This window comes from Myodes glareolus, chromosome 26, assembly GCF_982192425.1.
Source record: "Myodes glareolus chromosome 26, mMyoGla1.1, whole genome shotgun sequence".
NCBI classification, from domain to species: domain Eukaryota; kingdom Metazoa; phylum Chordata; class Mammalia; order Rodentia; family Cricetidae; genus Myodes; species Myodes glareolus.
This window is the reverse complement of record NC_142051.1, coordinates 7,173,793-7,189,680: the sequence shown is the minus strand read 5'-3', so window position 1 is coordinate 7,189,680 and position 15,888 is coordinate 7,173,793. Positions and strand designations below refer to the sequence as shown.

Sequence of the window (15,888 nt, the reverse complement as noted above, 5' to 3'; positions counted from 1 at the left end):
TTATAAATTGTGTATTGTAAATAAAAGTTCACTCTGTGAGTGCACATTTTGGTAAATTATTTATTTATGTTAGCATTTTAAAAGAAAAAGGAGAAAAGTGCATTTGACCAGGATAAGTAAGGTATGTTGATCATGGCTTTGCTTTATATCTTGATATTAAAGCGGGTTTTTCATCCTGGTCTTTTAAAAGCTGCTTTGGGTGTTTATTTTTTCTTTTCTTTCTTTTTTGTTTTTTTTTCTTTTCCTCGTTCCTTTTTTTTTTTTTTTATGTAAGCTAACCTCCTGCATGACAGAGGTTAATATTTTGTCAGCACTTGGGTTCACTTGAGTTTACATTTGAAATGTGCATGTTTATTTATACAGATTTCAATAAAGCTGTTGAAGGCCTTATTTAGTCTTTTATTTCTTACCCTGGAACCGTTAAAGTAAATTCCCTGTTCTCTGCATAGATGTATTTACAGTACACTACGGTTAGTACAAGGTACAGAGTGAGTCACATCCTACCAGGATGTTAGACTTGGGCTGCTCTTGTCTGTTTAATGTACATATTCAATAAGCAAACTGCACAGCCTTCTGCCTGCCTTTTGAGCATGCATTCATTCTCCCCATGAGATTTTTCTTTTTTCTCTCCCTCTCTCTTTTTCTCTCTTGTTTTTGTAAGTTTTAGAAGTCAATGTTAACTTCTTGTATACCTAGATTATAGTCTCCACCATGATTTTCCAAAGAGACTAGTTTCTTTTGCTTATTTACTTGATTGGTTTAGTTTTTGAGTGGATCTGAGGTTGGCCTATATCCCAGGCCAGGCTCCAAGTCTTTTATCTTCCTGCCTAGGCCTCTCAAGTACTGGGATTACAGATGGACACCACCATCCCCCTGACTAAGACCACATCCTTTTAATGCCTGCTATTAATTTCCTTCCTACTAAAAAGAAAAATTTTAAATCAAGAGTGCTGTCAGTGCCATTGAATCTGAAATGATAGCTTCATTTACAAAAATAAGCTTTGTAGCATAAAAAGAATTAAAAGGAGATGTCCATATGGTAATACAGGGTAGTAGGAATATATTTACATTAGAATTCTATTTCTAACTTTGCCTGTTAGTAATCATGACTTTGAGCTTAATCTTTTTAGTCTGTTTCTTCACCTATAAAATACTGATGACAATAATAGCCTTTGTTTATTGAGGCTTACTCTAAACCAGCCACTGTATTCGAGTGTTTATGTACATCATCACATTTTGTCCCACAAAAGCTGTGTGGTAGGAGCGGTCATCGTCCTCACCTCCCATACGTGTGTTGTAAACAAAGTCCTCATTTCACAGTTCCTATGCGGTAAAGTCAGCATTCAGCCCTCAAAGCACGCCGCCTCGCTGTGTCACAGTGGCACCTGCCAGCTCGCTGTGTCACCGTGGTACATACCTGCCTCGCTGTATTACAGTGACGCATGCCAGCTCGCTGTGTCACAGTGCCTTTCTCACCAGAGAACTCCAATGAGATCACCTTGTCTTCCATCGGGAAGAGTCTCATGAACAATGTGGTACTTGTTACTGATCTCTCTATCTGCATGGGAAGTGGCGCTAGATAACTTTGCTTCCAAAAATACCCTTTTCTCCTCCTCTAGTTAGAAGAGTATCATCTGGTATACTTAACTTTTCTTTCCAAAATGAACTTTATCAACTTATTTACGTTACTCACTATTTTGATTAAATGCTAAATATTCTGTGATATATTACATAAACCATTTCATCAAATTCAACCCTGAATGTCGAGTCCTTTTTTTTTAAACTTCACCTGTAAATCTTTTATCATGTCTCATTTCGGAAGGAGAGTGCTTGTGTGTGTGTCATGGCACATGTGTGGAGGTCAGAGGACAGCTTGAGCAAGCAGGACTACGTTCTCCTCTCTACCATGTGGCTCCCCAAGATCGATGGAAGTGCCTTTACCTGCTGAGCCATCTCACCTTAGTGTGTTTTACTAGTTGGGTGAAGGGCACCGTGTACCATGTTGAGCGAGCATAGGGTGGCCAGAGAGGTCCATCTGTGTCTTCAGGGATTCCTAGAAAGTCCCTTTACCCACTGAGCTAGCTCACTGGCCCGTATATTTATATTTAAATGATCTCTATGAAAAAAACTGCAGCCTGGTGCTTTATGTAATTCTGGCTTTTGCTTATAATCTGATTTTTAGTAGTTCTGTGTTTATCCTTACTTTCCAGACAACCAGGTATTAAGAACCACACAAAACATTGATTTCAGCATAAAGAAAACCAGCTAAGACCAAAATTTCAGCATAAAGTCAGCTAATACCAAATTGGGTATTACATGAGGGCAGTGCTTTTCTTATGAGCTGAGGTGAGGTGAAGCTGTCCAACAAGAAGGAAGCCAGACTATCAGAGACAGTGAGGATGGGAGTGTCCGCCTGAGGAGGGATTTGTGGTCACTACTGGTACTGTTAGTACTGGTACATGGCTGGCTTTTAGGCCGTTTCCCTGCTTTCCAGCCTTCTTCAGGCTGTTGTTTCATGGCTGCCTGCCTATGTGCTCTGGCGCACAGTGCGGATGAAATGGGCATCCTCTTGCCAGTTTAGCTAAGGTAGTACTGTAGGGAGATCTTGTGTCCCATTCAGGAGTCGGATCCTCCGGAAGGTCAGAAAAGTGGTCAAATGAAAACTTAGTTCTGAAGCCAAAGAACAGGGCAGTCTTTATATTTTTTACTTTATAGCAAAATTTATTTTTTTCATATTGAATAATTTATCCTGTCTGAAATTTGAAGTAGCTTCTCTTGAAAATCTCCTGATGCTTTCAGGTAATTCTCTTAAATACTACTTGACCAGAAGATAGAGAATAAATGAGCCCTTGGTTCTGCAGCTGCAGATGGGTGTTATATATTGTGTCGTGGCCAGATTTTCCTAATGGGAAAACTATTTTTCTTAGGCATTCTAGATTTGGGACATTTTAATTCAGTATGTGTATGCTTTGTGTTTAATTCATATCTACTATAAATTAGAGGAGAAATTGCTAAATAGTTTAGATGACATAGTCATATAAAGCTGGATATATTGTTTTTATCTTTAAAGAAATGGCTAATAAACACAATCCAAGTAGTATTTTTAGTAATTATAAGCATTGAAAAACATAACCTCTATGGTACCATGATCTAATTATTTCTCAGTTCTGCTTCAGGGCATTTCAGCTAGGCAGAGTAGTTGAAACATCCTATAGTGGTGGGAATTAAAAAGTAGAATAAACTACTCAAAAATTGAGTTATAATATTTTGGACAAGAGTTTTGAAGGTAGAGAGAAAAGTCAGTCAGATGGATTTTAGCGTTGGCTTGTTGAGGTTTAGTCCCCTTGCCAAAATTTTAGTTAATGTCATTCTGCAAAGATGCTAAAAATAGAACTGTCTCTTCAGAAATGATATTTTAATTAGTATAACACTATAAAGTTAGACTACATTTTTAAAGAATTTTTATCTACGTGTATGTGAGAGTGTAAGCCACATGCGAGGTGCCCTTGGATAGCAGAAGAGGCTGTGGTGCCCTGGAGCTGGAGCTGTAGATGCTTGTGATCTGTCTGACGTGACTGCTGAGAACGAATGAGTTGGTCTTTGGGAAGAGCAGGACGTGCTCTGTTAACTGCTGAGCCAGCTCTCCCGCCCCAAGACTACATTTTTAATATGCACAAAATCAAATATTCTAACTGTTTACATTGTATGAGCAGTTGACTATTCTGCATTTAAAAAGTATTTATTTTGCTGAATTCTCCCCCATTCCCCCCATACCACATAACTTCATCTATATAATCTAGTGGAAAACATCATTGATTTCATCTGTTATAACCTTCATTCAGATTTGTTGCTAGCCATAGTTAGGTCCTACATTAAAGTAAAACAGTAAAACTGGGAACAGGACAACAGTCTTTTCTAAAATGTGCATATCCTAACCTTATCTCAGTGATGGCAACTTTCTCTGTATTCATCTCAAGTGTGCTTATTTTTAATAAAGACTCCTATGGCCAAGAGAGTAGGGAACAGACCGTCTAGTGTCCCTTTTTATAAAGTCCCAGCCTTATCATTAAGGTTTCACCATTGTAGCGTAACCGTTCCTGAATGGCAGCCTTTAATAGAAACTCCATTTTTGGAAAGGTCTGCTCACTAGGATTGTATGGGTCAGCCCAATCACTACCAGGAATTGGCTCGTGTGAAGGAAGCTGAGAATTTCTAAAAGACCCACAATCATCAAGCTAGACCCAAGAATGGTTGTAGTTCCTATCACTATCCAGAAGCATGACAGCCAGGAAAACCAGAGATTGTATCAAAGCCTAAAAGCCAGCACACTTGAGATCAAGAAGCGTCTGTTTCCATTTGAATTCAGAGGCAAGCAAAAGCCAGGGAGACAGCTCAGGACAACCAAGCAAGAGTTCTTCAGATGAAACAGGAAGTGGTAACATCTTTGTTCCATTCTGGCCTTCAATTAGGGTGAGACTCAACAGGGAGGTATGGAGGGGGGTAGTTACTCATTGCATGTTTTATTGTTCATCCCCAAAAACATACTCAGAAGCAGCCAAAAATATTGAGGTGCTCAGCAGCTCAGTCTGTTAGATACAAACTTGATCATTAAACCTCTCCACATTTAGACAGAGAGTTAAACTACCAGAGTTCGGGCCTATCACTCTGTGATCATCTCTATCATTTTCTTGATTTATAAAATAGGGCGAGTCAAGAATTTCCATCAAAGAATACTTAGACTGAAAAGTTAATTAGAAGACAGTTTGCTTAGCCAATCAATGATTTCTCATAGGGTGTACAGTTTGGTTGTTGAAGATTGGTGTGGAATCCACATTCCTCATGCTCCTAAGTCATCAGCCCCAGCATGAACGAAGTCCCCTAAGAATGATAAGAAGATTTAGATTGTCTTAAGCTTTGTGAAGAGTGCAAAGGGTGTTATTACTAAGGAAACAACAAAGTCATGGGATGACCATTGCTTGAGCCATGTCATCTGCTAAAATGGTGCTTGAGGGAAAGGTAAGAATTGCCCCCAGCTCATTTCTTACCTTCTCTCGAATGCATTCCACAGTTTTACCATCTAGGGCTTGTCCCATGCATTCTCTTTGCATGGTCTGCTTTATCTGCTACCAGGTAAACTTCCACACTTCTTCCTTAAGACATAGCTACCCCAAACTTCATCTGTTGAATCATTGGCCACTCTGGCTATATCTCATGAGTCTGTCTTCTCCCACTACACCTGATAGAATATAGTGCTATAGGGTATAGAGTTTCTGTATATAACTGTTACAAAAAGACATTTTCTCAAGGCAAGCCTGTACTCCCATCTCAGGAAGCCGAGGCAGGGGCAAAAGGGTCATAAATCTAAGAATCTTCTAAGCTACAGACTGAATTCAAGGCCAGACTGAGCACTTTGGTAAGAACCTGTCTCAGAACAGAAAATGCAGCCTGGGGATGTAGCTCAGTGGTAGAGCACTTGGCCTAAGTCCCCAGCACACACAAAGTTTCTCAAGCATCCGTGTCCTTCTGATTTTATTTTTGGTACTACTGAGTACATGTTTTAAATTTTAAAAGTAGATACCCTTTGGAGTGTGCATTAAAAGATAGTATATGGTTGGGAATGCCTTGTGTCCCCTGTGTGTGTGTGTCGGGGGGAGGAAGGCTTAAATGCTAGATGCACCAACATTTTAAATTCAGAACATTTATGAAACATGTATGTTGATTTTCACTTGAATTAACTTTTCTAGAGTCAGAAGCCCTGTGTCTCTGTAATCTTTCCACATAATAACATTTAGGCTTTCATTTGTATTTTTATGGATTTGCAGCTTTGTTACTCCTTAGTTCTTATGAAATGCTATCTGTATTATATGTTTTTCAGGAAGGGGTATGTTGAACTCAAAGTAAAATAGAGCATATAGTAAGTGGTTATTAAATGGTTCTTACTTGGTGTGGAATTCGTCTAGGAATTTTTACTGTAAGGAATTCTTTGTTCCAATAAAGACAACATTGCTGCTATCTTTTGTTTCTATCAGAGAGCAACCTCAATTTCCATTTGTGTGGTGGCCCTCATTTCTAGGAATAATAGACACCCCTGGCTGTAAACAGCCAAGAATAGCCCTTTAATCTGAGGGAGGGATACCCCAAACATTTCTTTGCTTAGAATAGCTACCTAAAGAGGAGAAAGTGGCTTACTTGATTCTGGTTTCTGGTTTCAGTTTTGGAGACTTTGTTGTGGCTTGTTTGCCCCAGTCATCTAGATGTGACCTTAGAAAACTTTTAGATGACAGAGGGAAATTGTCAACAAGGACTGGTGAGATGGCTAGCGAGTAAGGCTAGTGGCCTGATGACCCAAATTCCATCCTTGGACCCACATGGTGGATGGAGGGAAACTTCTGTCAAGTTGTATTGCAAGTCCTTTGTAAGTTGCAATATTCATGCCGGTGTTTCACATAGACAGACTCATGACCCATTCCTGGAACCAGTGCCCAGACAAGCAGTTAGCTGGCGTACTTTGAGGAAAAACCTTTGTTTTTTAGAAAATGGAGGGTCCTTCTTTAACAAAAGTTCTGTTCATTTTTCTACCAAAATTCTAAAGCGGCATCTTGAAACTGGGGTGAGAATGGAAGGCGTGTGACATTAACCTTGATCATACTCTCATTCTTTGTGAGCAGTGTCAAAGATTATACTCCTCGGAGCCAAGAATAACCCTTCCATCCCTAAAGCCACAAGCTTTGTCTCGTGAAGTTTAAACTTGAAAAGCAACAACAAAAAAAAAAAAAATGGAAAATTTAACTTGAGCACATAGCTCTTGTTCATGAAATTCATGGTTTGGGGACCTTCTCTTTTCAGGTGCTATGACTCTTCCCCAGGGCCTCACACGGTAGGCAAGCACTCACCCGCTCAGCTGCACCCTCGGTCTCTGACACTTACCATTTCAGTGTCATGGTTCACAATATAGATGAATGTATAGTGTATAAACAGATACTGCATTTACAATGTATGATGCCATTTGTAATATCAATAAATGTAATAAAACATGTTTTGGTCAATTTAATCTCTATATCTGTACAGTTAATTTTCCTGCCACCCTTCCAAGCGGTGCATCATCCCTATACTCTTTCAGTTCTCATCCTCGACCGTCTTATGGGGGAAGATATGGACCCTACATGCAGCATAGCAATGATGTGGAAATCCATCGTTTTTATTTGCTAATTTAAAAGAACAAGGGTATATGGGGTACAGTGACACTGGCCTTTCCCTTTAATCTAGGCACTTGGGAGGCAGCTGCAGGCAGATCTCTGTGAGTTTAATGTCAGCCTGGTCTACGTAGCAAAGTTTCAGGCCAGCTGGAACAATACAGTGAAACCCTGTCTTTTAAAAAGTTTATATTTTAAGTAAATAAATTTGTCAAGCATAGTGATTCATGCCTGTAATCCCAATTGGGATGGAGACAGAAGGATCAGAAGTTCATGGTGATGCTTGCTGTAGACTGAGTTCCAGACTGACCTCAGCTGCATGAAACTGTCTCAAAAAAAAAAAGTAAAACGGAAAAAAAAAAATTTACTGTAAAAGCTCTCAAAATCACTGTAATGAAGTATCTAGGTATAAAATAGAAACAGCTGAAGGCACTCGGATCTTTAGTTGTGGTCATAATAATCTGCGTGTTCAGAAGGTTTAAATGGAGGTGCTGCTTCAGGAGAAGGAGTCTCATAGTCTAGGAAAGTCCGAGTAGCTAATTACCAAGGGAGGAAATTTTAAAATGATAGTTCCATTATAGTAGCCACAAAAATTTGAAGGAAGCATCTACCTTCAAGTTCCAAGGTCTTGGCTTCTTCCTAAACTCTACACAGAACAGGAACTATGGGGGAAAATAACTGTTAAGCCTCAAGTATTTTCAGCAGCAGCTCAGCGCAAAGGAGACAGTTTGGAGTTCATCTGACCAAACAGGAACTTTACAAAGAACTCAGCTTTCCACCGAAACTCCTAAATGCCTGGGCATTAGGAGAGAAACCATCAACAGGGCCTATGCCTACATCTTAAGAAGAAAAACAGCCTTAATAAAGATTAAGGAACTAGTTAGTAACTAGCCTGCCTACTACGAAGAATTAATGTTATTTAGGGACAGAAATCAAGGTTTGAAGAGAGTTAAGTGTTGAGAGCACTTGCCTCTGTTATTGGTAGGAGACAGTCTCACAGCATACTGCTGATGGGCAAACATGCACTGGCACAGATGCACGTGCCAAAGTGGGTGGAGCAAAGCCCAGGAGGACTCAACCCTACACAAAGAACTGTAGGCAACTGAGGGAAGCTGGGAGGAGGAGAGGCGGTCTCCAGAGAAGAACATATCAACTGGTTTTCCGGTGCCAATGGCCAGTCCTGAAAGCATACAAATAACATATGGACTAAATGGGTTATATTTAGTAATAGATACATACATGCGTGCAATAGCAATGGGAAACAAGCCGTGACTTTGAAGGAGGGTGAGGAAGGGTATATAGTAAGGTTTGGGGGGAGGGGGAGAAAAGAAATGTAATTCAATTAAAATCTTTTAAAAAAAATCCTTGCTATTCCAGAGGACCCTCACAGTGCCTCACAATGGTCTATAGCTCCAGCTAGGATCCAGTCCCCTATTATAACATCCTCAGGCACCAGGCACACAAGTGGTGGACAGTCAATCATACATACAAGCAAAACATTCCCATACATTAATTAGCATGTTTGTGAGCCACCTTTCCTGGATAAGTGTAGCTACCAACTGTCATCCAAGAAGTCTCCCCACAGCAAATGAGCAAATGAAAACCATCACAGAAAACCACAGCTGGACACAATACAGAGTTAATAGATCATGGGAAGCCCAGCACCAATGGATATGTCTATATCACAGCTCTTGCATCTGTGGTTCAGAGAAAATCGTTGAAGAGGAGACAATTCTGCTGTGAAGTGTCTCCTAGAAATGGGTCCATAAACAGACTGGAACAATGTCAATATTGATGACACATTAATGGGGAAGGAGGAAATTTTGTGGGGTTCCACTCTAAACAAAGAACTACAGGCAACTAATGACTAATGACTGCTGCAAGTAGGAAAATTAGCCTCCCCCAGGGATGAGCCTATTGGTTGTCCAGTGCAAAGTAGTGATCAGCCCTGTATTGGCCAGCAATATAAATATATATAAATACACATATATAAATATAATTTGTAATGATCAATTTGAGATGAGCATGAGAAGGGTGTAGGGGAAGGCAGTTGGGAGGAGCCAAAGGAGAAAGGGAGGAGGGAAAGTGATATAATTCTATTTTAACTAAAAACATGGAAACTACAGCTAGTAGAAATAAAGAGTAGAAATCATAATGTATGGTCAGTAGGAAACAAAACATGCTAACATCGAACAAGAAAGACTTTCAAATTAAAAAATATACATTAAAATAATCTAAAGGAAAAGATAATGAGTAAAACAAAATTCAAGAAGGATACGAACTAAAATAGCAAGGCTAAAGAATGTAATAGCTGGAGTCAAAAGAAATGTATTGGTGGAGTCAATAGCAACAAAAAGAGAAGTGGAGACATGGCTCATATGTTAATATGTTTGTCACACAAGGATGAGGACCTGAATTAAACAAGGAAGCAGAGACTAGAGGAGCCCTGGGACTTGTCAGCCATCTGGTCAACCCAGTATTCACTGTTTCTCAAAAGTAAAATGGAGGACAATTTAAAAAGACACCAACATCAACTTGTGGTCTCTGCATGTACACACATACACATGCGCTCACACACACACACACACACAATCACATATTCAAAATCAAGCACAATAGCGATCTTGTTTTTATAGTTTTGGAGATGAAACCACTGAACTACATCTTCATCATTTGCTTTGCTTTTAACAATAAGGGATCCCTATTAGCTGGCATGGCTCTTGAGCTTTCTGTGCAGTCCAGGATTGACTCAAACTCTAAATACACATCTGTCAAGTCTGAGTTCCTCAATTACAAGGAAGTGTGACCATAACCAACTTTTTTTTTCCTGAATAGATAGGACCTTGAAGACTTGTGAAACAGAGCCAAACACATAAAGGAATATCAAAATGTATTTAAGAAAATATAGGTGCTACAATTTATAACAAAATAGTCACACACTAGCCCAGAATGAAGTATAATAAAAGTTTATTAGACCCACAGAAAAAGCACTGATCAGCAGTCCTTGGCATGAGCAGGCAAGTGGAACAGAATCTAGCCACCAAGAGGCCCACATACACTTTATGTCTACATTTATAGTACATGAGACCATGCCCAAAGTAGGCTGGTATCTTCAAGGCTATTGGCTGAAGGAGTTCCCAAAGCACCTCTCCCTTTTATCTAAATAAGAGAGTTCCAAACCCAATACAAAACTACATACAATAAGAACAAATATCAAGTATAAAAAATAGAATTACGGGCTGGAGAGATGGCTCAGTGGTTAAGAGCATTGCCTGCTCTTCCAAAGGTCCTGAGTTCAATTCCCAGCAACCACATGGTGGCTCACAACCATCCATAATGAGGTCTGGTGCCCTCTTCTGGCCTGCAGGCATATACAGAGACAGAAAGAATATTGTATACATAATAAATAAATAAATATTTTTAAAAAAATTAGAATTACAACCAGCATAAACAATATCAAGCAAGAAACATGTGCTAAATGTTTCAATAGTTATCCTATCCTAGGGAGTCTAGGTCTTACATTACAAATGGCTTGGCTAAGTAATGAAAGGAAAGTAACTAGGACTATCTAGTCTTCAACTCCATCAAGGACCTGATAAGGGAAATAATATTATTTGAGTAAATAGGAAGTGTAATCAAGCAACTTCCAAAAGGAGCAAGAAATGACAGAGACAATTGTCTACTTAGGCAATCACCCAAATTCTCATTTGTAAGTTGGGGCAACCAACTTTGGCTAAGGCCTAGAGTAACTAACTGTCAGACCATTTTCAGAGGCAGGAAAAATTTTAAAACCATCTTACCCTGTCTTGGCAAGTTTCACAGGTTTTTTGCTTGTATCCTGCTTGTTCAATCCCAACACCATGCATTTTGTCAGTAGTCAAGACAGAGGCAGTTCTTTGCCCAAAGACCAGTTTTTCCAAGAAGAAAACAAGCTCCAAGTGGAGTGTATTTGGTGTCCAACATCTCTTGGGAATAGATTGGTATTGCCAGAAGCAATCCTGTCTCACATCAACAGAATTCTAAGTTATTTGGATTCTGTACTCTACAGTTCTTAGAAGTGGTTGAAGATCGCCTATCTATGCAGAATACAATCTCTGCATCTAAAGAACCTGATTAGTCTAATTATAAGTATGACAAACATGAATGACTATTGACCTATAATTCTTAATACCTAAATAGCTTAAAGACTAAGGCTTCATATTAAAATATTAAACTATCTTTAAACAACTGTGCAGCAAATGAGGATAATGACCTCAAAATGTAAACAATGTATAAGTATCTTGATCAGAAGTAGAAGTGTATAGTGCAACATGATAACTATATCCTAAAATTGCATCACTGTGCAAAATATCTTAAGCAGAGGTAGAAACATGCATGCATACAATATGACAAAATAACTTTGCATAGGTGTACAAATATTACAAAAAGAAATAGGAGCATATTCAACATAACAAATATAATTTGAATTTGTATCAATGTACAAAAATCTATACCAATGTAAATTATCTATAAATAATACAAGTATTCTTACTATTACTATTATTATTAGTGTGAATAAGCTCACACTAATCTACCTATTATCCCATCCAATTCCTCTTTTTTTTCAAAAGAGATCTCTGAGCCTACTTAATTTCCACCCAAAACCCTAACCCTATGCTACTTATAATCAATCCCTAATAGATGTCTCTAACTCTGAGGACAAACTTTACTGGGAAAGGGGACATTGTTCTCTAGAATGTCCAGCTGTTATGGGGATGGTGTTATTTCCACGGGATCCTGTAAAAACTAAAATGATAATTAAGTTTCAAGATTACTGTCTGGTATAATTGCAAATAGTCTCTGAGTAGTCAGTAGTGTTTTTCTGAAGTTCTTATTTGAAGTTCTGACCAGAATGTTGTAAGAAGATGTACCATCTCAGCTTAATCAAGTTGAAATCATTTTGAGCAGCTTGTATCCAAAACTGATCTTAAAGTAGTACTATTAGCATTGTGATGTCATATCAACAAGGTGGAATCATGGTTGTGGGGCCCCAAATTCTTTCTGGAAACTTTAAAGATTACTGCAGAAAAATTTATTGTTAATTGTGGAAAACTTAAACATTATTCATATAGACATATATTCAAAAAAGGTATGATAGAGACAAAAATAGGTATGGGGAGAAGTAAATTTTTTTCTAAATTCTTTTATCTGTCCCATACCATATGGCTCCTAGTATGAGATAAAAACTCGGAATTTTTCTTTTAACAACATGCTTGGATTTAAAAGATAGTCATTGTCCAACTCCAAAGCCAGTTTTGATATTTAAGTGATTTAGGCTTATTATTATACTGAGAAGTATATATATGTTAAGGTAATGAAATTTTACCCTGCAGAGGATATGGTACCATAAGTCAGATTTCTCTTAGCTTCGTGATTCTTTCTGGATAGCTATCTTTTCTTCTTTAGGCATCTAGATATCCAAAGTCTCTTGACTTTTTGAAGATGGCTATTTTTTTTAAAAGATAAGATCAGAACCCTGCCCCAATCCTTATGGTGTGTCCTTACCATCTGTATGGTTGTCACCTCTGTGAATGAGCTGTCATTTCTCTTTCTCAAGAGATTTCTCTTTTGCAAACCAAATTTTTATTAACTTTATTGGTATCTATAGCTTTTCTTCTCCTGTGGAAACAAGAGCAAAACCCCTTCCCCAATGTAACACATCCCCTGGTTTCCATTCTGAGGTCAACACATCCTTAAAATGTACTGGTTGACTATTTCAGAAGTTCTTTCTATTATCCAATGTCTCTCTGCTGCCATTGTTTCTTTCTCATTAACATTAAGAAAATTCAAGGTTAACAAAGTGTTATGCAATCTTCCATCCCTTTATGTCTGTTAAACATATCCTTTAAAGATCAATTTGATCTTTCTGCCTGACATGTAGGATTGTTTGGTATACCTGTAATATGTTTTATATTATGATAAACAAAAAACTATTTCATTTTCTTAAATACATATGTTGGACCATTGTCTCTCTATTTGTGCAGGTATACCCATGATGGCCATGACTTCTAATAAATGTGTGATTACTAAATCAGTCTTTTCTGAGCTCAAAGCAGCTGCACATTGAAAACCTGAATAGGTTTCAATGGTGTGGTGTATATATTTTATTTTTCCAAATTCTACAAAGTGGAACACATCCATCTGCCAGATTTCATTCCTTTGAGTACCCTTTGGGTTACTCCCTGCAGGTAGGGTTATAATAAGAACAAGTAACAAACATCTCTTTATAATCTCCATAGCTTGTTGCCATGTAATAGAAAACTCTTTCTTTAAACCTTTGCAATTGACATGATGTTTTTATGAAATTCTGAGGCCTTTAACATATTTCCAATCAATAATAGATCAATTTCTGCATTACCTTGTGCTAGAGGACCTGGAAGACCCATATGGGATTGGATGTGTGTTATGTTTATGGAACAAATTATTCCAAATTATATCTTGAACCTGAATAAATAATGATGTCAACTCTGTATCATCTGGTATAAATTCAGAGGTCTCAATATGCAAGACAACTCTTTCTGCATGTTGTGAATTAGTAACTATATTGAGAGGTTCTTTAAAATCCCTTAGTACTGTGAGAATAGCATATAATCCTGACTTTTGAACAGAATTATAAGGGCTTTGTTCCACTTTACTTAAACCTTCTGATATGTAGCCTGCCTTTCCTGATTTATTGCATCAGTATAGAATGGATGGACTCCAGGTATTGGTGTGTCACATAAAATACGGAGAAAGATCCAAGTAGTTCTCTTTATAATGTTAATTCTCTCACTTTTTAAATAGTTGGTATTAAACTTTCCTAAAAAAAAATTAAAAAAAAATAGCACAAGCTCTTTGCCAGGGTTCATTGTTGTCCTGCTATTTTTTAATTTAATCAGTAGCAAAAGGTACCACAATCTCTTCTGGATCTATTCCTGCTAATTTATGAAGTCTCAATTTTCCTTTTATAATTAATTCAGAGACCTTTTCCACATAAGTTTTTAGCTTTTTACTTGTTTTATGTGGTTTAAAAAAATCCATCCTAAGATAATGTCTTCCCTCTGCATTAACATTCCTGTAGTGAAATTCTGGAAAGCAATATAACTAGAATGCAGTTAAGATCCACCCCAGCCTGTGTTTTAAAAGCCTGCCTGAGGACGGGTGGGCCCTGTGGCAGCTCAGCAACATTCCTGACCAGCAAGGGACACTGATTTCGAGCAGACAGCCATTGGAGGGGGGCCGTAAAATTTCCCCAGCTCAGCTGCCTTGCACACTGGGCCTGGGCTGTAGGCGCAACCTGGAAGGAGGGAGTGCCTGTGTTTCAATAGCCTGCCTGAGAAAAGGTAGGCCTTCTGTCAGTGAAGTCCCTACCCAACAAGGGAACCTGACCCGGTACCAGAAGATTTAATACAGAGCATTTGAAGGAAGAGATGGGCAGACGCCAAGGCAAGACCTCCTCCAACAATCTGAAAAACAACCCGAAAACACCAGATCCCAACGACCCTACAATAGAAGGACTTGAACACCTTAATCCAGAGAAGTGGAAAAAAGTGCCATTATGAAAGCATTAGAGTCCCTTAAACAGGATATGAAGAACTCCCGTAAAGAATTGGATGAGAAGTATAACAAAAAGTTTGAAGAAATGAGTAAAGAAATGGATGAGAAGTATAACAAAAAGTTTGAAGAAATGAGTAAATCGTAAATGATACCCTGGGAAACCAAGAAAAAACAATCAAACAGGTAAAGGAAACAGTTCAAGAATTGAAAACTGAAATGGAGGCAATGAAGAAAACACAAACCAAGAACCGGCTGGATATGGAAAACCTAGGTCAACGAACAGAGACTACAGAATCAAGCATAACCAATAGAATACAAGAGATAGAAGAACAAATCTCAGATTCTGAAGATACCATAGAGAAAATAAACGCTCTGATCAAAGAAAATGGCAAATACAACAAATTCTCTTCACAAAACATTCAAGAAATCTGGGACACAATAAAAAAACCAAATCTAAGAATAATAGGGATTGAAGAAGGAGAAGAATTGCAGATCAAAGGCCCAGAAAATATATTCAACAAAATTATAGAAGAAAACTTTCCCAACCTAAAGAATGATATTCCTATGAAGGTTCAAGAAGCATACAGAACACCGAATAGACTGGATCAAAAAAAAAATCCCCTTGCCATATAATAATCAAAACACAAAACATACAGATTAAAGAAAGAATATTAAGAGCTGCAAAGGAAAACGGTCAAGTAACGTATAAAGGCAAACCTATCAGGCTTACACCGGACTTCTCTATGGAAACCATGAAAGAAGGTCCTGGATAGAGGTACTGAAGAAACTAAGAGAGCATGGATGCAAACCCAGACTACTATACCCAGCCAAGCTATTGTTTACTATCAACGGAGAAAACAAAATATTCCAGGATAAAAATAAATTTAAACAATTCGTAGCCACAAATCCAGCCTTACAGAAAGTAATAGAAGGAAAATCGCAACCCAAGGAATCCAACATTGCCAACACTGCCTACAATAACCCAGACATCTAGTGACCCTTCACAACCACAACTCAAAGAAGAGAAACACACAAACTCTACTACACACACACACACAAATAATAACCGGAATTGACAACCACTGGTCATTAATATCACTTAATATTAATGGACTCAACT

At 38.2% G+C, this 15,888-nt stretch overlaps 1 long non-coding RNA gene across 3 annotated transcripts in view; it reads right to left on the bottom strand.

Annotated features, from left to right (window-relative positions):
• Positions 1-15,888, bottom strand: part of LOC146889827 (uncharacterized) — a 39,397-nt gene that overhangs the window by 11,367 nt on the left and 12,142 nt on the right. The window contains exons 3-4 of one of the 3 annotated variants that reach the window (XR_014999718.2): positions 10,994-11,191; positions 6,840-8,373 (exon numbers count right to left, since the gene is read on the bottom strand). The exons of 1 other annotated variant lie outside the window; for it this stretch is intronic. This is a non-coding gene — a long non-coding RNA (uncharacterized LOC146889827). Of the gene's footprint in view, positions 1-6,839; positions 8,374-10,993; positions 11,192-15,888 lie in introns of those variants that run through there. One more of the 3 variants, XR_014999719.2, reaches the window with a different exon arrangement.